Here is a 22,735-nt window from a genome sequence, read left to right on the forward strand (position 1 = left end):
TGGGCTTTATCCCAGGAATGCAAGGATTCTTTAATATTCGCAAATCAATCAATGTAATACACCACATTAACAAATTGAAAGATAAAAACCATATGATTATCTGCTCTTCTTCTGAGCTGTGTCTGCTGTCCCCAGCCTACCTCAATGAACTGTCTTCAGTACTCATCCATTTAGACGCTCACACAAGGCCTCTTCAGGTGTATTAAACTTGCTGCAAGTGGGAGACACAGCAGGACAGTATGGCAGTCAGTGCTGGCAGCAGAGAAGTGAATTCCGTAATCCATGCTTCCCAGCACAGTAGTACCAAGCTCCCCCAGGGGCTGCAGCAAGCTCACGTCTGCGCTGTAGGCTCATCTACATTTTCAAAAGAAACAAAGTAATATTCAAAATCTGTTGGGCCCTGCACAAGCTACCAGCTCAAAGTAGTTCCCTGTTTCAACAGTAGATTGTGCTACATTCCTTTCAATGATATCTTATCTTTGTGAATCTTGGATGTTCAGGGTTGATGAGATAAAAAAGCAAGTACCTTGTGGAAATCAACATGGAACAGGAGACACTGTTATGTTTGGATAGATTAAGCTGTTTGGGTTTACTGCTTAATAAAACAATGATTACATTTCTTTTGTGGGGGTGGGGAGGGGCACCAGAAAAAATTATAGGGAGACTAAGGGTACTGTGAGCCAGGAAAGTTTGGGAACTGATGTTGTAGTAGTTAACACTGTTGAAAAATGTTGCTGGGCCATCTCTGCCATCATAAGTGCCAGCTGATGGTCACGCTGTGTTCTGGGCTCTGTCCCTATTTCTAGCTCCAGTGGGTTTCCAGCATGGGTCACTTCAGCCTTTGGTACCTCCTCCCAGACCATGTCCTCGGGGTATTCCCTTCCATCCTTCGACAGCCTGTCAAGGTATTTCCTACATACAGACAGTTTCCTCCCTAAAAGAAATTCTTTTCCCAGCAGATTAAAAAAAAAATTATTTTTTTTTTCCTCTTCTGGTATAAATTGTTGTGATATGAGAGAAGAGACCCTGCACCATGAGGCCACTAGGCATTCAGGAATAGGGAGACAAACGGGCAACTCAGAAGCACAAAAGGGCAACTCAGAAGGATGATGGGTGATTAAAAGGAGCAAAAAGAATCTAAGCAAAGTTTGCCTACTTCAGTTGCACCGTGACCACACACTGTGTCACCAGATGCATTTAAATCTGCCCTGGGTCCAAACACAGAACATATAACACAGATATAACCTCCTCCCTGACTCTACAAACTTTAAACTTTGCCTAACTTCAAAAGGTAGGATTTTATAGGGTTTTGATGCCTTATTTCCTCCTGTAATTAAATATACTGGTATAAGCTCTAGGGCTTCCCTGATGGCTCAGATGGTAAAGAATCTGCCTGCAATGCGGGAGACCCGGGTTTGATCCCTGGGTTGAGAAGATCCCCTGGAGTAGGAAATGGCAACCCACTTCAGTATTCTTGCCTGGAGAATTCCATGGACAGAGGAACGTGGTAGGCTACAGTCCATGGGGTCCCAAAGAGTCGGACACAACTGAGTGACTAACACTTTCAAGCTGTGGGAGCAAAACCTGGTAATTTCATCTGGTGGGTATGTACGTTTTCTGAATTTCTCCAAAATTAGTGAAATTTTTCTTAGTCTCCATCTTTGGGCCTGAACATCCACACCGACTGATTCTTTCCTTGCCTTGTCCTCTGTTCCATTCTTATTTAAGAAGAATATTATATAAATTTGCTAACTTGTGTGGGGTAGGGGATGGTGGTGGTGAAAACCTAATCTTTCATGAGAAATACTTGACCTGGCATTTGTGAAGGCTCTGCCTGCATCATTTGCTGTGAAGTTCGATTAATGAAAATATCCGTATTCTCCTCACCTCCACCTTGGTGCAACAGTATTCTCTTCCATATCCATCACTGTCTAATAGTTCACAGGATCACAGAGACATGTAACTATTCCTTATGTAGTAGAAGTCTCTCCCAAGTGGGGTTTTTTTGTAGTTACTATGAAACACCTCCGGTCATAAGTCTCCTTTAAAATGGGTTTTCATGTTCTGCTCTGTGTTCCAAGAAGCAACTTTTCCCTAGGATTGGTTGCATTAATTTGTGTTAATCCCCATTAATAGGACCTCTGCACTGCTTACAACACCCTGAGAAGGCTATTTACATAAAGCCCAAGTCATACATGTAACAAGAGAGAAGGAATTCGGCATTCTTGAGGCTTTAGACAGGAATGCCTGCTTGGAATTATTTCATCCATCTGAAGGACCCACAAGGTCTCCTGAAATTTTAGGTGTGGAGACTATGTTTCATTTTCTGATAGGTGCAGAGATCTCAAGAGAGCATTTTTAAAACTGAATTCTGTTCCAGGCATTGGACTACAGGCTTACTGAAGCTGGTCCCCAGATGTGGCGACTGTCAAGTCCTTTCCATCCTGTAGGCGCATGTTGTTCCTTACTGGATGAGATGGGGCTCATTCCCCCCCGCCCCCCGACTGAGTCTGTCCTGGCCCTTTGAGTTGCTGTGACCAACACAATGTAATGGAAATGACACTGTGCCAGTGATAGACCTAACGTTTAGGAAGTCTGGCAGTTTTTGCTTCTCTCTCGGGAGCCAGCTGCCAAATGGGAAATCCATCTGCTCTGAGACTACTATGTGGAAAGAAAGCCCGGGTTTCCAAATGGCAGGGGGAGGGGCAGAGAGAGAGAAAGAGCACTCGCTAGCTAGCTGGCTGCTGGATCGTCCACAGCTGTTCCAGCCACCGTGGGGTGTGAGACATGGGCGTGAAGGAGCCTTTTGGGATGTTTCAGCCCCATGGACGTGACCTGGAACAGAAGAGCCACCCAGCTGAGCCCAGCTTAGGGTGCAGAATCGTGAGAAACCATTCAGCTTTGGGAAGGTGTACTGTGTGGTAGCAGATAATGGAAACAGTGCCCAGTAAGTATTATTTCATGTAATCGATATAACAACCAATCCTGTGAGGTACGGTTTGCTTCCTCTCTTCCACAGAGGAGGGGACTGCGGTTTTGAGAGTTACGTAACCTCCCTATGTCACACAGCTAGTAAATGACTGAGCTGGCACAGGATCTCAGGCTTGCTTGATTCCAGAGGCTCACATTTAACCAAAATGCCTCTCCACGGAAAATGAAAACTCCCATGTATGTGGTATACGATAGGGGTATTCTCTGTTCAAAGGAAATCTGTTAAAATGCTTGGATTAACAGAAGCTCGTAGCTCCTGACTACCCCTTCCCTTCATGTTTCCCTAAAAGAACCCCCATCGTCAGGCTTTTTATGAAGAGGGATGACAGACATGTGAGCCATGTCTGGGGTGGCAGCTGCTGACAGGGACACGGAGGATGAGAGGACAGCTGGAGAAGGAAGTGGCGTTTGTTGAATAGCTACCATGTGCTGCCTGCTGTACATGACTGCCTGTCTCATCCTCAGGCAACCTAATAAGGATGGCACAGTGGTCTCTGCTCTACCGATGAGAAAACTGAGGGGCCGAGAGGCGAGGGAACTTGCCCAGAGGAACCTGGATATAAATATCAAATACAGGATTTGCCTGCTCATCTGTCCAGCTCCAAAGCCTGCAGTATTTCTGATCTAATTAAAACTAAAGACCCAGGCTTATCCCGTATGTACAGCATTAAGATATTTAATGTTGGAGCTGAGAGATTTTCCAGTTTTTATGATTTATTTTTCAGTGTCCTGCTTTTGCCAAAGCCAAAAGTCAACCCAGAGGGTAAAAAACAGAGGAAAAGCAATGGAACATTTCAAAGAAAGATGAGTGAGAATTAATTGAAATACCAACCCGTTCAGGAAAGCAAAACAGAACAGAAAAACCTCTTGGTGCAGCCTCCCAAGATAACCAAGTGTGGCAGGAGTGCTGAGCTGGGGCTGACGCTAGACAGCTGGACAGATGTGGCAGTGAGGTCCGAGAACTTGGGCACACACATTTCTCTCTACAAAATGTCAGCTTGAGACATAGTCCAACGTGGAAGTTGAGCTATATTTTATTCAGTGGGAACTTTTAGGACGTCAAGCCTGGAAACAGCATCTCAAGTGACCCTGAGCGAATTGCTCTGAGGAGGCGGGGGCTGGGGGTGGGGTGAGGAGTCAGGTTATATAGTAGTTTGTAACAAAGGGCAGATAGTCTGAATATCAAAAGTATCTTTGTGAATTAAAGAAAACCAGTTAAGGAATCTCAATTTGGATATAAATTGATTGGATATAATCCAAGTTAAGGAATTTAGCACTTTTCTATGTATGGGAGGGTGCAAGAGCCTGGGCTCACTGAAATCACTCCTTTCATATGCATCTCGGCTATCCTGGGCCAGCATCCTGCATTTCCCCTCAGTGCTCACCTTAGGGAGTGGCTGCAGCCCAGTGGCTTCTGGTTGGCAAGTATTGTTCTTCCTGGTTGCCCTGGGGGGCTGGATTTCACTGATGCCTGTGACTTCCTCATTTATTGATATGGCAGGAAACACTCCATTTCTCAAAATCATCTTTAGCAGAGACTGCTCATTGCTGTGGTGGGTTTCTAAGGAGCTTTTAAATGCTTCATGAAGTCAAAACCACCTCTGAAATTTTCCCTGTACACTTATGGCCCCTTCAAAGTATAGCTGCAAAGATTCCAGTGTCCCCCAGAGCATCCATGGCCCTGTGGAGTCACCTGGAGTTTCTGCCCACTTAAAGGAAGGTTGTCACTGCATCTTGGGCCTTTGTTTGCTTTTGTGAAGGTACACACTCTCTCTCTCTCTCACCTGACAGGGCTCACAGCATGCTACCCCTATCAGCAAACCAAGTACTGTCCTAGTTCTTTTGGGTTTCCTAGTTACTTAGGAGTCAGCCTGGATGGCTAGCTAGTGCTGTCTCTGTTTCTCTCTCTCTCAGAAAAGAGGCTGTGGGGATCAGCTGAGTGTTGTTTGTGTTTTGCACAGTCTTCCCTGACTGTTCCTGCATTCCTTTTCCTCCTGCCTGAGACTCAGGCATCCGTGGAATGCTCCCCCTTACTCAGACACCCGACAGGTGTGGAGGCTCTGGAGACCTGTGCTGCCTTGGTGGCCTTGCCTTGGGAGGAAAAGCAAGACCAGCCACCCAAGGGCCGTGTCTGACCCTGGTGCTCTGCGTGCCTCTCTGGTCGCGGTTTCCTCTCGCTACGGCCAGGAGGCTGTGGCAGGTCTCCTGAGGGGCCTTCCCTTCTCTGACATGCTAAGAGAAGAGTCTTTCTCCCATCAGCAGACTCCCACGATGGGGAGGACCATCTCCCCCTCCAGCTCTTAAAGGCTCAGCCCTGCCATGTTTATTTGGGGAGCCAACCACAGGGTCCTCCTGAGAGGAGCGGTGCATGGGCGTGTCTGTGAGCTTACCTGAACTTTGTTCCCATACATAGGACTCTCTTGCTGTTTACACATCAGGAAGTAAGCAGGCACACATGTGAGGCTTAATAATTAGATACATGGCTGGCCCCCTCTTCCTTGCCAAGTAACTGCAGCATTTGGTTCTTCCCCAGAATCACTCTCCTGTTAAAAAGTAGAGGAGAGGAAAGGAAGACCTTATCAACCCACCCACATGTTCTGGTCGAGCTGCTTAGAGAAGTAGCAAATTGAAAGCTTCATTTTGTGATTTTGTTGAAAGCATAGCAGCAATAAGCACCCCGTGGCCGCCGCTCTCCCTACCTCATAAATGTTTCTGGAAGCTTTAGACGACTGGGGCTTATGAGAAACTGACTGGAAATATTTTTGGAGCTATGAAGTCATCTGTCATACCACCAGGAGGATTGGATCTCGGGCTTCCGGCTCCATGGCCATATATAATACCGTATCTTGCTTGCTGCTCTGCACCCTGAGCTGTTAGAGCGTGTTTATTGTCCTCTCCACAGCTGCCTGAAAATGATCTATGGAACTGTCTGAAGAGGTTCTTTGGTCCTCACTGCAAAGCAAGGCTCGGGCTACAGGCAGACACACGTTCTCACGTTAAAAAAGATAATGAAGGGAAGAGAGACAACATGGGATCAGGCACTGGGAGAGTGACTTGAACAAGTCACACAATCTTTCTGAGCTTCAGGTTTCTTGTATGAAAAATGGGAACAGGAATATATACATACATATATATATACATATATTTGCCTTGCCTGTCTCATGAAGTTGTTATTTTCAGGTTCAAATAAGGTAGACAAGAGCAATATGCGGGTTTTGAATTGCTAGAGAAATGAGATGCTGAATTCTCAGGATAAACATGGAGAAGAGCCTGTCTTGACTGGGTCAGCTCAGAGGTGCTCTTTTAAAGACCCTGGTGTTTATTATCTTTCCCGAGGTATAGGTTGATTTTATTTTCTTCCTCTGTAAAGAGAGAAAATGCATCCCTAGGAAGGCTCTTAAAATTCCCTGCCCTAGGTCTGAAAGAGGCACAGCAGGGGCGGGAGCATCTGGAAGCCCTGGCTGCTTTTGGGTGGTCCCCAGATGCAGTGTTGGTCATTTTATCTCTATTCAGGTGGAAGACACTCATGTACAAGTGTCTCATCTCATTCTCGAAGCCATTCTTCCTCTGTGCCAATATATAATAGATACTTGCCGAATTATTTGATGAGGCTCTAAGCAAAACAACACAGAATAAAATGCCATTGGGAAAAGAAGACAGTTAAGTTTTAAACCAAGTTTTAGGTAAGACCAAGTATAGGATGCCAGCTCTGTCTGCTCAAACTAATGAGTCTCCTGAGGAGCTCATGCACCTTTGAAAGCAGAACCACTTCAGATGAAAGTATACAGGAATCAAGGCACTTCAGAGTTGGAAAAGGCTTTGGGGTCCCATTTCACTGATAAGGAAAATAAGAGCAAGGGATTTGGCTAGACGTCCCCGGAAGATGAAAGGTGGACCTAAGACACAAACCCAGGTCCTCCATAACCATTGTATTTTCAGTAAACACAGGACTGTAACTTTGTCGAAACGTGACTAGAGTTCCAGACCCATATTTATAGTTCCTGATCCAGAACAACAAGCTATGGCTGATTCACTGAGGCTCAGTCATAGCCTTTTATCCAGCTGGATCCCAGGGTCTGGAAGGACAGACTAGTGAGACACTGTAAGCACTGGAAATATATCACAAGGCTGGCGGAAAGCTAGAAAGGCCCCAAAGGATGCGGCATATAGCTCAGACAGGAGGTACAAGGATGGGATATCCAGGCAGAGAATGAATGAGTAGCAAGTGTCTTGGCGGGAGATTGAATGGGAGAAATGTGGGAAGACAGGAGGGTGTCACGCAGGTGGCACAGGATGAGTGAGAACAAGAAAGTTCCCCAGGAACTAAGGCAGGGTTGGGAAGAAAGAAAACCAAAGCCAGAAGTAGAGTATAAAACATCAGCCTGGTTCAAAAGAAAAAAAGAAAACCCAAAACTCAAAGGGATGCCTCCAGGATCAGGAGTGGAGTATAAGGCCAGCATAAGTCTCATGTGGGTAGAGCAGGACACCTGGCCTAGAACCTGTTTAAATATCTTAGGATCTGGAAAGGACTGGTCTCTGAGTCTGGAGGTGATAGTGAACAAAAAAGAAAGTGTTGGTCACTCAGTTATGTTCAACCCTTGGTGACCCCATGGACTATAGTCTGCCAGGCTCCTCTGTCCATGGGATTCTCCAGGCACTAATACTGGGGTGGGTAGCCATTCCTTTCTCCAGGGAATCTTCCTGGCCCAGGAATCAAACCTAAGTCTCCTGCATTGCAGGCAGATTCTTAACTGTCTGAACCGCCAGGGAGTAGCTCCAGTTATGGAATCTAGAAACCTGCAGAAGGTGAGAAGGCAAATGGATCTCATTCTTCTGTGAATGAGAACCTATTTCATCCAGAGGTGAGGAAATGAGACAAAAGGCAGATGAGTCCATGCATAAATATTTCTAAAACTCTTGTTTCCAAAACACATTCTTTAAAAAAAAAAATTGAGAAGTAGAGGCAAAAGATCTAATGGCTGGGGCCTTTTTATTTTTTCAATTGGAGTGACATTGCACAGATAGTCCTACAGTGGACAACAAGGAAGGAACACAGCCCTGGATGGTAAAGGAGGAAAACCAATCCACTAGGTCTCCTCCCACTTCCAGTCCTCATCATATTTTTGGAAATACACAGTGTAGTCAAATGTCCCATTCTCATAAAGATCTGAGCCTTGAAATCTTTGATTTTATTCACAGCTGGACTTGGGTCTAGGGTGACCATTGCTTAAGTGATTCCACGCCTTGGGGAGCCCAGGTTGGGGCTTTCATGTTCAAAGGACATCATCCATTGAAGACTTGGAATATGGCCTTGCTCTGATCTTCATAGTATTCAGTTCTCATGGCCAAAGCAAGGCTTACTTTTAAAATGTGGCTGTGTTATCTTCCTTTCTTCCCCCACCACTCATATTATCAGCTGTTCAAGGACAGAAGACGATGCAACATAGGCATGGAGCTGTGGCCACACTGGCAGAGTTTAACTCTTGGGCTTTCATGACTTTTCCCAACAGGCAAACGTCTCGTAAGACACATTTTCATTATGAAAACAAACCATGTCGGCTGAACCTTTCAACCGTGCTCTGACAGTTGGACTTGAGATAAAAGAGAAAAACTTTTCAAATCTGTATTCAGCCAGCATAGTCTGAAATTTCCAATTTGCAAAAATTCAGAGGAGGGTGCAAATTCTTTCCTTTTGTTGAGAGAATAATGATGTTATTAACCACTCTCCAAGCTCAAGACATCAAGATGGGCTGGTGTAGTCCAGCCCAAGAATCAGTTCTAACATTTGAAGGGGTCAAATTGGACAAGAATGCGCTTCCCTGGTGGTCAGTGGTTGAGTCTGGCTTGCATTGCAGGGGACACATGTTCAATCCCTGGTCGGGGAAGTGGGATCCCACATGTGGTGGAGCAGCTAAGCCTGTGGACCACAACTAGAGAGCTCATGCGCCACAGCTAGAGAGTCCATTTGCCACAACAGAAGATCTGGCATGGCAACTGAGATCCTACACGACCAAAAATAAATTAATAAATAAATATTTTAAAAAATCATGTAAGAAGTATTTCTGCATTACTGATAAACAGCATTAACACCACAGGGTAGGGAGAAGGTGCAGATGTAAACCACAGTTAAGAAATTATTGGAATCCCGGTGCTACTTGTTACTTTGTGATACGACCAGGCATGTAGGGTGGGTGCTAAGAAAATATAGTTGGTGTGGGGGCAGTCCAGGAGGTCCTGGGGAGGCGTAACTAGTACAGAAGTTCACTCCCCGAGGAAGAGGAGAAGTGCTTCTTGTGGAAGAAGATGTGACAGAGATACGAAAAGATTAAAGTCTAACTGAGCACCCACTGTGAGCTAAACGTTGTGCTAGGCGTGTAGCATATATGGTTTTTCACTTAGACATCCCAACTATGAACTAACTAATGTTATTCCCAAGAAATGGAAACTTTTAATAGTAGCTCAGAGAAGTAAAAGACTGTTAGAGCTGAGTGTCCCTCAGCCTCGATGGCCTGGAGCTCAGGCTGGAGTCACCAAGCAGAAGGGTTTACAGGACCCTACCTTACTCTGGGAATCAGCACGCAGCTGCAGCCTTTACCTGCCCAGATCAAGAATGCTGCTTCAGCTTGGAGAGTGAGCAGCTTCCTCTCAGCGTGAAGCAGCATGCGCCCTGGGGGAACAGCTGGCATAACTGGCCCGACTGGACTGGACTGGGAGCTGCCTGCTTCCAGGTCCCTGAGGGGAACTCACCTTGCTCCTTGTCTCCCTGCCTGGCTCGGCTCTGCAGTGTTGAAACACTTGGGATTCAGCTCTGCTCTGCCTCCAGCCTAGCTGTGCTCTGAGCTCCTCTCCCAAAGCCCACACCTTTCCATACCCTCAAGAGCAACCTAGCGTGTTTGCCTTAAGGACTGCTTCTTCCCTTTCTCTGTATTGTCTCATGTTTCAGGGTAACCCCTCTGTCCCTCCCAACAAATAGGACCTCTCACCTGGGGGCAGCAGTATCTCCTGGGACTTATTGGCCTGCTTATAGATACCCCGGCTTCCTGCCTGCCGTAAGCTGGGCTGAGAAGACACCAGTGAGTGTGATCAGGAACCAGAGGAGGAAGGGATGGGATTCAAAGTGAAAGAGTGGTGAGAGCAGCTTGGGTCAAACCACAGACAGCGAGAAAGGCCAGATAGGGGATTTAGGTGTTCAGCAGGAGGATTTTATTAAAGATGTGATGATGTTAGTATTTCATGATCAGGCTGGAAGCGAGAAGAGATTGGATATGTGAGAATGATGAAGCAAGTTACATAGCAACCCAAGAATGCAACCATGTGGGTCAGAACTAAGGTTTTTCTGTTTTGTTTTAAATTAATCCAGATACCTTAGACTCCACCCAACTCACACCAGTTTGTGGATTCCAACCGATTTTATTTAAACAGTGTCACCAGATCTCTTGGATTCACAGCCAACAACTCCCAAATGATAGGTAGCCTCCTTCCTGTCTGTGGAGCTAATTTGGTGTGATAGAAGGAATAATTCAAGAATAATTCTTTGCACTGCTGGAATCTGAGTGCTGTTCTTTTTTAAATTTTTAATTGAAGTATAGTTGATTTATAATATCATGGTAGTTTCAAATGTATAGCACAGTGGTTTATATATATATATGCATGTGTGTGAAGCACATGGGCTTCCCTTGTGGCTCAGATGGTAAAGAATTTGCCTGCAGTGTAGGAGACCTGGGTTCGATTCCTGTGTCAGGAGGATTCCTGGAAAAGGAAATGGCTACCCACTCCAGTATTCTTGTCTGGAGAATTCCATGGGCAGAGGAACCTTGAGGGCTACAGTCCATGGGGTTTCAGAGAGTGAGACATGACTGAACACACACACTCTCACACACACACACAATTATTCTTCAGATTCTCTTCCCTTATAGGTTATTACAAAATATTGAATATAGTTTGCTATACTATACTTGTCTTATATGCAGTCCTTGTTAGTTGTCTGTTTTATGTGTAGTAGTTTATATATGTTGATCTCAGCCTCCTAATTTACCCCTCCCCTCATCTTTCCCCTTTAGTAACCCTAAGTTTGTTTTCTATGTCTGTGAGTCTCTTTCTGTTTTGGAAATAAGTTCATTTGTATCACTTTTTTAGATTCCACATATAAGTTGTATCATATGATACTTATCTTTCTCTGTCTGGCTAACTTCACTTAGTAAGATGATCTCTAGGTCCACTCATGTTGCTGCAAATGGCATCATTTCATTCTTTTTTATGGCTGAGAAGTATTCCATTGTGTCTGTATACACCATCTACTTTATCCATTCATCAGTTGATGGGCATAGAGATTACTTCCATGTCTTGGCTATTGTAAATAGTGCTGCAGTGAAAACTGGGATGCCTGTATCTTTTCGAATTATGTTTTTTTTTTTTTCCCAGATCTATTTTTAGTTTTTAAAGGAACCTCCATTCTGTTCTCCATAGTGGCTGCATCAGTTTACATTCCCAACCGTTCAAGCGTGTTCCCTTTTCTCCACACCCTCTCCAGCATTGTTTATAGACTTTTTGATGACGGCCATTCAGACTAGTGTGAGGTGATATCTCATTGTAGTTTTGATGTGCATTTCTCTAAAAATTAGCAGTGATGAACATCTTTTCACATGCCTGTTGACCATCTGTGTGTCTTCTTTGGAGAAATGTCTATTTAGATCTGCTGCCCATTTTTTGATTTGTTTGATTTGATTTGAATTGTTTTTTTGATATGAACTGTTTATGTATCTTGGAGATTAATCCCTTGTCAGTTGCATCATTTGCAAATATTTTTTCCCATTCTGTGGATTGTCTTTTCATTTTGTTTATGGTTTCCTTTGCTGTGCAAAAGCATTTAAGCTTAATTAGGTCACATTTGTTGACTTTGTCTTTATTTACATTACTCTAGGAGACAGATCCAAAATGATATTGCTGTAATTTATGTCAAAGAGTGTCCTGCCTATCTTTTCCTCTAGGAGTTTTATAGTATCTGATCTTACATTTAGGTCTTTAATCCATTTTGAGTTTATTTTTGGCATGATGTTAAAGAATGTTCTAATTTCATTTTTTTTTTTTTTCATGTAGCTATCCAGTTTTCACAGCAGCACTTAGTGAAGAGACTGCCTTTTCTCCATTGTGTAGTCTTGCCTTCTTTGTTTTAGATTAACTGATCACAAGTCTGTGGGTTTGTTTCTGGGCTTTCTGTCCTTTCTGATTTATATTTCTTTGTGTCAGTACAATACAGTTTTGATTACTGTAGCTTTGTAGTATAGTCTGGAGTCAGGGCGCCTGATTCCTCCAACTTCTTTTTTCTTTCTCAAGATTGCTTTGGCTGTTTGGGGTCTTTTATGTTTCCATACAAATTTTTAAAAATGTTTGTTCTACTTCTATGAAACTTATCATTGGTAATTTGATAGGGATTGCATTGAATCTGTAGATAGCCTGGGGTAGGATAGTTGTTTGGGCAGTATTGATTCTTTTAATCCAAGAACACAGTATACCTTGCCATCTGTTATATCTTCTTCAGTTTCTGTCATCAGCATCTTATAGCTTGGAATACAGGTCTTTTTCCTCCTTAGGTTTATTCTTGGGTATTTTATTCTTTTTGATGTGATGGTGAATGAGATTATTTTCTTTATTTCTCTTTCTTATCTTTTATTGTCAGAGAACTATGGTTTTCTTACAAGGAGTTGAGAGATAGAGGTGGAAGCAGAAATCTCAGAAATAGCATGTAGCACATGGCTTTTGATTGTGTAATAAGGAAAGGGGATTTCTCATAGTAATACACTTTATTAAAACATTTCAAATCTTCAGAAAGGAACCATTTGGTGTAAAATCTCCTCCACCTTCAGGCAAGGCTTCACTCAAGTTATCTCAGACACAACTTTTTATTCCTGATGTTCTCCCAACTCTCTAGAGGGTTTCAGGGTCTCACAGCCACAGATTGCAGATGTTCTGATGTTCTCCCTGCATAGTGGAAGCATGTTAGCTTTCTCTTGTATACAGTTTGGCTGCAGGAGGACTGTACATCATTTCGATAGGGTTCTACAGGCCAGTGGAAGTTATAGATCCCCACCATCACAACTCTTGGGCAGTTTACAGCCATTGGCTGACCAATGCAGAGTTACAAAACCCCAGCCCCCTTATTGCCAGGTGGGGCAAATTCTGTGGTTCAATTCACTTTCCAGATCAAAGATCAGGGGATCAGATTAGAGTGAACTCCAGCTGAGATCCCATCTCAGATTAGTTCTCCTCCTCCTTCCTTCACTGTCCTTCCCGAGGGCTTTCCCCCAATAAGTAACTCGTGCAAGAATCCCCATCTCAGGCTCTGCTTCTAGGGAACTGGAATTAAGACCCCTGGGGTTTCAAAGGGGTTAATTCATGAGAACTGAATCCACACTGTAGGTTGAAGTGAGTACAGTTTACTAAACAGAAAACATAACTATAACAACCCGTGCTTGTTGTTGAAATCCACTGAGATTGTAGAATTGTTTGTTACATAGCAATATCGCAGTATAAAGTTAACTATTAAGGCCACCTCTCCAATCTTTGGTTATTTTCCATCTGTAAGGTGGTAAAAGCAGTACCTATTTCTAACAGATGCTGGTTCCTTGGAGCTCCTGGATCCATGAGTTTCAAAGGAAATAACTTTTGTAAAAATGCTAAGCACAGTGCCTAGCACAATGGCCAACAGAACATGCTTCATAAATGGTGGCTTTATCAGCATCAGTAGCATTAATACAAGATTTACCCATTGGGTCATTTAAAATGACTGTGCTTTAGTGTACACACTCTGCAGTGAGTTCTGGATTAATCTCTGATCATGGTTTCATAAAGCTAGAGCTCGCATGATACCCAAATCAGCTGGGCTCAGATCATATTGCTCTCTGAGCTGACAACATTTTAACTTGAATTTCTTTTAGTACATCAAGTGAAGACTGTGTGAATTGCAGGTGCTAAAATCCATTATCAAATCACTCGGTCTGAGATCTGTGGGCCAGGGGAATACACTACCACAATCCCTACACATCATTAAAGAGCTGGTTTTCTCAAGAACATCAAGTGAGAAGAGTAAGTTAATGAGAGCAATAATAGGCTTCCAGATGAAAATTCAAGTTTTGAGAATTAGGTCATCCTAAATGGAACTCAGAAACCTGGGCCTAAAAATAGACTAATTCTCTGCAGGGTAAGAGATGAAGTTTTGGGGCCTGTGTTGAGGCAGAAAGTTAGAAGTGAGACCCTTGCATAAAGTCAGGATCTTCAGATATCCCACACTTACTGAAATGATTTGATGGTTAGCTTTATGTGTCAGCTTGGCTGGGTCACAATGCCCAGATATGCAGTCAAATATGGTTCTGGATGTGTCTGTGAAGATGCTTTTTGGTTGAGATCAACGTTTAAATCAGTGGATATTGAGTAAAGAATAATATGAGTGAGCCTTGTCCAATCAGTTGATGACCTTAATTTAAGGAGAAAGGTTGATCTCCGTAAGCAAGAAGGAATTCTACCAGCAGGTCACCTTTGGACTTGAACTGCAACCTGTCCCTGGGTCCCTGGGTCTGCCAGCCTACCCTGCAGGTTCTGGGCTTCCCAAGCTTCCATAATCACATGAACCAACTCCTTAAAATAAATCTCTCTCTACATATATACACATTCTGTTGGTTCTGTTTCTCTGGAGAACCCTAATACAAACAGTGAACTAGAAAGTCTTCTTAGCACCAAAGGAAAGTGACCAACAAGCTTAAAAGTGAAAATTGCTCAGTCATGTCTGACTCTTTGTGACCCCATGGACTATACAGGGCCAGAATACTGGAGTGGATAGCTGTTCCCTTCTCCAGGGCATCTTCCCAACCCAGGGATCAAACCCAGGTATAGCACATTGCAGGAGGATTCTTTACCAGCTGAGTCACAAGGGAAGCCTACCAACAAGCTTAAATCTCTCTCAACTCTCCTCTGAATGGAAAATAGTCTCCTTGGGGAATTTGCATCCCTGGGGTTTCTACAAATAAGGTCCAGGTTCAAATTTATCCCAGGAGACTCCAGTCAAGAAATTAATAAAAAGTGATCCTTCGTAGGAAACATCTCTGAGACATCTGGAAAGAAGCAAAACTAAAACCCTTTTGGAGAGATTCCTCCTACCCCAACTTAAAGCCTTACAGGACACCCACAGATATAGCCCACACAGTATGAACTCATAATTTCAAATTATAAAACAAGTGCTCAAAAAAAACTCCATGAGCCATAGTCAGGAGAATCAACCAACAGCAGCTTTGGTCTCTTAAAAACTTCAGATAATAAAAGCATCAAATTTAGAATATAAAATAAATATGTTTAAAGGAATTAAATAGAGACAGTACTATTATACTGTTAACTTACTGTAAAGTTTCAGTTCAGTTCAACTGCTCAGTCGTGTCCAACTCTTTGTGACCCCATGGATTGCAGCATGTCAGGCTTCCCTGTCCATCACCAACTCCCAGAGCTTGCTCAAACTCATGTCCATCGAGTCGGTGATGCCATCCAACCATTTCATCTTCTGTCATCCCCTTCTCCTCCTGCCTTCAATCTTTCCCAGCATCAGGGTCTTTTCCAATGAGTCAGGTCTTCGCATCAGACAGAGGGCAGACAGATGAAAACCACAGTCACTGTAAAGTTTGGGGCAATTATTTAATCTCTATGCTCGAGTTTCATAATCTGTCAGTGGATCCCTGAAATCTGTGTTTTTACCAGATCCCAAAGAGTTCTGGCTTCCCAGATGGCTCAGCGGTACAGAGTCCACCTGTCAAGCAGGAAACACGGGTTTGATCCCTGCGTGGGTAAGATCCCCTGGAGAAGGAAATGTCAACCCAATCTAATATTCTTGCCTGGGCAATCCCCTGGACAGAGAAGCCTGGTGGGCTACAGTCCATGGGGTCACCAAAGTTGGACACGACTTAGCAACTAAACCACCACCACCAAAAAGTTCTAATGCATATTCTTTCTGGAGACTTACTACCCTAGTCTCACTGGATCAGGAACTTCATAGGACATCACATGTTCTTCTGCCTTCAGGAAGGAGGGTCATCCTTTCCATTGCCTGCCCCACTCTCCTCTTACCTTGTACAACAGGTAGGAACACCTTCCCCTGAGTAGAAGTAGCAAGAGACTCAGTGTGATGACTTTACTGTTGGCTTAATGCCACCAGGAGAGATGCCATCAGGTTTGATGGGGAACCTTGGTTACCAGCCATCTGTGCTTGAGCTAAGCAAAGCAAAGGTGAGCTACTGGATCAAGGGCACAAGTGGCCTTAGACCCAAGCTCCAGGAAGAGTAGCAGTTAATCACCACTGCAGTTTAGTCCAGCAGGGTTCTGACTAAATCATGTTGCCATAGTAAGATGGCTGGAGCTGCAAGAAGGGGACCAGTTGAGGTACAAATATGAGGACTGTATGTGCACGCGTGCTCAGTTGCTTCAGGCGTGTCCAACTCTTTGTGACCCCATGGACTGTAGCCCGCCAGGTTCCTCTGCCCAGGGGATTTCCCAGGCAAGAATACTGGAGTGGGTTACCATGCCCTCCTTCAGGGGATCTTCCCAACCTAGGGATTGAAGCTGTGTCTCTTGCATCTCCTGCATTGCAGGCGAATTCTTTCAGTTCAGTTCAGTCACTCAGTCATGTCTGACTCTTTGCGACCCCGTGGACTATAGCAAATTCTTTACTGCTGAGCTACTGGGGAAGCCTGAGGACAATATGGCAAGAGGAAAATGGTCATTACTGAAAGTCTCCCATGTAAGTCCTAACCCTTCAACAAAATATGGAGAAGAAATGGAAGAGGGAACACCAAGGTGGTTCAGGTTAGAAATAACCTGGTTACTTCTCTTAGGGAGGATGATGGGAATCCTGTCTCCACATGGGCGTAGTTCAAAACCCATGTAGATGGGCTCATTTGGCTTCAGGGTAGGGGGATGGGAAGGGTTTTCCAAGAAGGTGGGTCTGATGATGATCTCCCCAGAGATTATAGCAAGAAAGTCAAATATGATTTGAAGGAAGATAGAAGCAGCTATGAGAGATGGGTGGGTCGGGGAGCTTGGGAGGCAAAGATTTTCCCACATTCTCAGTTAACACCTGTGTGGTGATACTGGAGCCTCACAGCACACACAGGATGGCCCAGAGGTGAACAAGTGACAGAATAATGAGGAAATCACACCCTGGGAAACAAAGTACAAAGAGGGTGAGCAATTCACCTAGGGCCCAGGCTAATGCACACACCCAAGGGAGCCTGGGAGTCCCTCCCCCAGGAGTGGGTGGTGTGTCTACCTAACGAAAGAAATTCTGTCCTCAGGATACTGGAGACACAAACAGATCACGAGCAGAAGAACAGGTAGCAGGAACTGATTGTTCCACCTGCTTTTACATGTTGACAACTATTTTTCCTCCCTTTCCTTTGTCCCATTAGTGGGATACAATCTGCTCTGGGAGGGGAGGACACTTCCCACCTCCAGGATGGAAAGCAAGTGTCTCATCACTTGCTGGCAGGGTTTGAAGAGCCAGCCCTCCCTGCCCTGAAGGAAAGGGGAACCAGTTTTTTGGTTGCTAAATGTTTGAGCTCCAGATTTTAATGAGCCAACGTTTCATTGTGAAAGAAAAGAAAATAGGGCTTTTGTATGGAAGAAACAAAAGTATAGGTTAGAACCCGAAGGAACGCCGTGGGAATATGAGCAGCAAGTGATCCCGGATGGGGTCTTGAAGCTTCAAGATACACCCTCTGAACACCCAGAGGAGAGATGGGAGGGAGCTGAAGACCCCCAGTTTGTGATGGTGGTTAGTGATGACCTCTTTACTTTGGAAACATTCCAGAATTAGTCTGACAATCCCCAGACATTAGTTTTATATGAGAAGACACCTCGTTAGCCATTCCAGGATATGAATGACATGACTATGACACCAAGGGAGACAGTGTGTTCTTTCATAGCAGTTTGCTGATGACATCCGCCTTCAACAGAGACTTGTCTAGAGGAATGCATCACACAAACGACAGATACGAAACCCACTTGTAACTTTACCTCTTTAAAGGAAGCAGCACAGCAAAATAGCATTGAGTCCCATGAAACAACAACCACCACATTGAGCCCATCAGTACACAGACCACCTCAGGCCTGTTGCACTTGCTATTCCCTTTATGAAGCATGTATGATTCCTGCTCTCATTGCATTCCACTGTCTGCTGAAATCTCAGCCCCTTAAAGAAGTCTTACAGGACCCCTCTCAGTTGTTTCTGACTCTACTTGCATTGTCTTCGTAGCCTACATTATTTCTGGCATTATTCTGGATACTTGTTTTTTTTCTGTTTTTCCTTCTAGGAGGTTAGCTTCAAGAGGGCAGAGAATTTGCTTTGTTCACCACTCCATACCTGGCACATGGTAAACATAGTCAATATTCAGTGAATGAATGGTCCATCAAGATAGAAAAATTTAGCCCCTCCATAGATACTAGAGTTAAAACATACATATATTTCAAAGTGGTTTATTTCAAGTCAATGAGGTATCATCCCAGGCAACAGGACCCTCGGTGAGCTCAGGGAAACCAGATTTTCCCACTAAACCAGTCTTCTTTTAGAAAAGGAAAAGTGGTCTGGGAGCCTGAATTACCTGTTGGATTACTCGGTCAATTGATCTGTCAGCCACTAGTTTCTCTTTGTGTGGTTGTCAGAGCTCAAGAACATAAATCAGCTGGTGCCTGTCACTGTTCCACAACAAGAAAATAGGGTTTGTCTTGTTACGTCTATTCTTTGCTTCCTTGTTTTCTTGCTCTATTCCAGTCTTCGAATTTCAGTGTAATTTTATTTCCTTCTTTAAACCTGAAGAAATAAAAGGGTGATGTAAAATATACTTAATGCAAAAAGGTATACAGTAAAGAGTAAATTTCTCTTGACGTGAAGGCACTTGATCTTCCTCATCAGAGACATCCACTGGCATCTCATTGTGGTTGCAATTTCCACTGCCCTCATTGCAATGAAATTAACCACTTTTTCATGTATTTTTGGCCATTTGGCCATCTCTCTAAATGACTTGCTCAAGTCCCTTGCCTATCTTTTACTGGTTTTTTTTTGTCTTTTTCTTATTCATTTATAGTACTTTATATTCTAGACACAAGTCCTCTATCAGTTATATGTGTTCCAAATGGGTTTTCTCCCACTTAGTGGCTTACATTTCCATATCTTTGAAGATAAGTTCATGCTTTTAAAAGTGATTTTTATAAATGGAAGTTCTTAATTTTGAGTCCTGTTTAGTCATCTTTTCTCTTATTGTCAGTGGTTTTTTTTTTTTTTTAATGCCTTGTTTAGCCCAAGAAATGCAAAAAGTTCAGAAGAAAAGGGTGAGTGGAAAGACCAAAGAGGCACAGACTTTCCCACAACTTGCTTTTGAGTTTTGAAACTTAAGTTTGAAGATAAGTATACATCTGTGAAAATGTCACCATAACCACTACCAAAAATGTAACCTTCACCTCTAAAAATTTCCTGCTACTTTCTTGTGATAAGAACATTTAACATAAGATCTACCTTCTTAACAAATTTCTATTTCATTAATTACTGTGTTTATTATTTCCTTTCTCCACAATAATGAAGATGTTTTCCTATGTTACCTTCTAAAGAATTTATTGTTTTGCCTTTCACATTTAGGTTTAAATCCATCTGGAAATGATTTTTATGTAGAGTATGAAGTAGGGATCCACTTCATTTTTTCATATAGTATCTCATTGTCCCTGTGGGCTTCCCTGGTAGCTCAGATGGTAAAGAATCTGCCTGCAATGCCGGAGACCGGGGTTCAGTCCGTGGGTTTGGGAAGATCCCCTGGAGGAGGACATGGCCACCCACTCCAGTATTCTTGCCTGGGGAATCCCATGGACAGAGGAGCCTGGAGGGCTATGGTCCATAGGGTCGCAAAGAGTCAGACGTGACTGAGCAACTAAGCGTAGCACACATCTCATTGTCCCGCTACCATTTACTAGAAAGTCATTTTACTAATTCCCTGCACTGCCATCCTTGTCATAAATCAAGTATACGTGCATATTCAGGTTTGTTTCCTGGTTCTCTCTTCTGTATCATTGGTGTTTTTGTCTCTGGGAGTTGGTGATGGACAGGGAGGCCTGGCATGCTGCAGTCCATGGGTTTGCAAAGAGTTGACACAACTGAGCGACTGAACTGAAATGAACTGGTGTTTTTGTCTAGATCTTTACCTTAGTTGTCTATACCTCAATAATTAGAGCTTTATTAATAATTCTTGTCATCTGGCAGAGCAAATCATCCTGATTTATTTATTTTTTTCTTCAAGAGTGGCTTGGTTCTTTGCTCTTTGCATTCAATAGAAATTCTAGAAAGAACTTATTGATTTTCATGGAAAGAAAAGCCATTCATATTTTGTTTGGTATATGAAGTCAAAAAGAATTTATGACTTTTATGATCCTGACTCTTCTAATCTATGAACATGGTATGCCTCTCTTATACATATGTGTATATTGCATATGCCTATATATATTAATACATTAATATATATATGCCTCTTGTATACATTATCTATCCTGTACATTACAGAATGGAAGGAAGAGCTATAGAATGAGATTTCAGAGAGGACAGGCACTGGGACATGCCAGGGGCCCAGGGAGCAGGAAGTAATATTTTAGTTTTTGCATTACTCTGTTCAGAAGTTGAATTCCAAGGAGCAATATCTCATTTATGTCAAGTGTCTATCTATCTCTTGGCCAGGAGCAGGTAGAGCACACTGGCTTCTCAAAAGCAATTTCAGAAGTTTTTATCAAAAGATTTGGGAATAGATGCTGGGAAGACAAAAATAACTGATGTCTACTACAGATACACAAAGGGAAGTGCAGCAGGAGGGACACAGGAGCATGGAAGCAGAAGAGAAAGAAAAGAGGAAAGAAGTGGAACAGGAGAGGTGGGTGGTTTGGACCAGTATAAGCCATTTGAAATGGCAGAATATGTCAAAAATCAAGAAAAATAACTGAAGCTTTTCCTCTGCCCAAGGACAGTCTATGACTTTTGTGAGTCTCCATGGATCCCTTCCTCCATTAAAAAATATTAAAAATTATATTTTGTGACAGTGTTGGTATAAAGACAAATATAATACAAGCTGGGTTTTCATTATATCTTTTTAATGATTATGTTCATCCCTTTTTCTAATCTTAAAAAAAAACTAAAACATTTTCATAGGCCCCAGACAGTGGCATAATATATGAGTCAGCTCTGCCTCTGCCCTTTTCTCCTCTTCTTCCTCACCACTCTTCCCCAAGATGAAGCTTGCATTGCATTTACCATTTCTGTGCAGGTTGATCCAGGCACCTGGGGCGCTTTGCCCCAGGACTCTCTCTGACTGCAAGAAGAAAGGCTAAAATTGCTGGGGATTTGCCATCCTTATGCAGCAGCTCTTACCCAGTAAACTGGTGGCTCAGACGGTAAAGATTCTGCATGCAATGCAGGAGACCTGGGTTCGATCCCTGGGTTGGAGAGATCCCCTGGAGAAGGGAATGGCTACCCTCTCCAGTATTCTTGCCTGGAGAATCCCCAATGGACAGAGGAGCCTGGAGGGTTAGAGTCCATGGGATCACGTAGATTTGGACACGGCGGAGCAGCTGATACTTTCACTCACTTAACCAATAAATAATGGGAGGTGGTATGTAAATACCCCAGCTCTTTACCCATCAGGCTGGAAACTCAGAGGCACTGACAACCTAAGCAAGATGAAGCTCTGGTGTCGCACAGTGGCTGCCTGTTTGAATATGGGCCTTTTATTGGTTGCTTGTCTTCCCTATTTTAATTCTCTGTCTTACCAGAGCTTACTGGCATGTGCTCCCAAATAAACCATTCACACTCAAATTTTTGTCTCAGGGTCTGCTGATGAGAGGACCCAAATTGAGACACTGCTTTTCAGGGTACCTTGTACTAGGGGACAGAACTCACTAACATGCCAGCCTTGCCACAAAATGGAAAGGGATGGTGCTTTCGCTCTGCAGAGAGGGGAAGAACAAAGACCCACCAATTATTTTCTTCAGAGCTACTCACTTGATGGGGGAGGCCTTGAATATTTTCCTGGTTGGCTGTAGTGAGGATATTATTCCAGATGTTTTCTTGGTCATCAGACCGTCTTAGCCCAGGCATTTTCTCTTGTTTCAATTTCATATAAAACCTTTAGCGTTGGCCAGAGAATGATGGAGCATTTAATTCAATCAAAGCCTGGTGAAATCTTTCTTCCTAGTACTTGGCTGACTGAATCACTTAGTTTATATAAACCAGCAACAGCAGGGCAAAGTACTTTGACGGTATGAAGGGTTATGGAAAGGCTAATTCATATTAACCATGTGAGTTATGTTTTCATTTACTTTAATGTGGTGGATTTGGCCACAGGGGCCGGAGGCCTCATGACTGCCCCTCAGAAAGAAATTTTAAAGGAATGTGTGTTTTTGGAAAATCACTTTTCTGTAACACATCCAGAGTTCTTTTAAAGATGCTTTAGCTTGCAAAACTTCCACTGTAGAGCCATTATTTACGTTACGAGCCAAGGCAGAGAATTTGGGAAACTTTGAAAGAGAGGAATCTAGAAGAATTTGTACACATTTTCCTAGCATATTCACTAGTGGAACAAATGTGCTTGATTCTTTATTTAAAATAACTCTTACGGTTTCCCCCGCATTTGGCACATCTATGTTTTCCTCTCCAATGTCCCTAAGGAGTCAGATCACACACATG

The sequence above is a fragment of the Dama dama genome, chromosome 24, assembly GCF_033118175.1.
Source record: "Dama dama isolate Ldn47 chromosome 24, ASM3311817v1, whole genome shotgun sequence".
Classification (NCBI taxonomy): domain Eukaryota; kingdom Metazoa; phylum Chordata; class Mammalia; order Artiodactyla; family Cervidae; genus Dama; species Dama dama.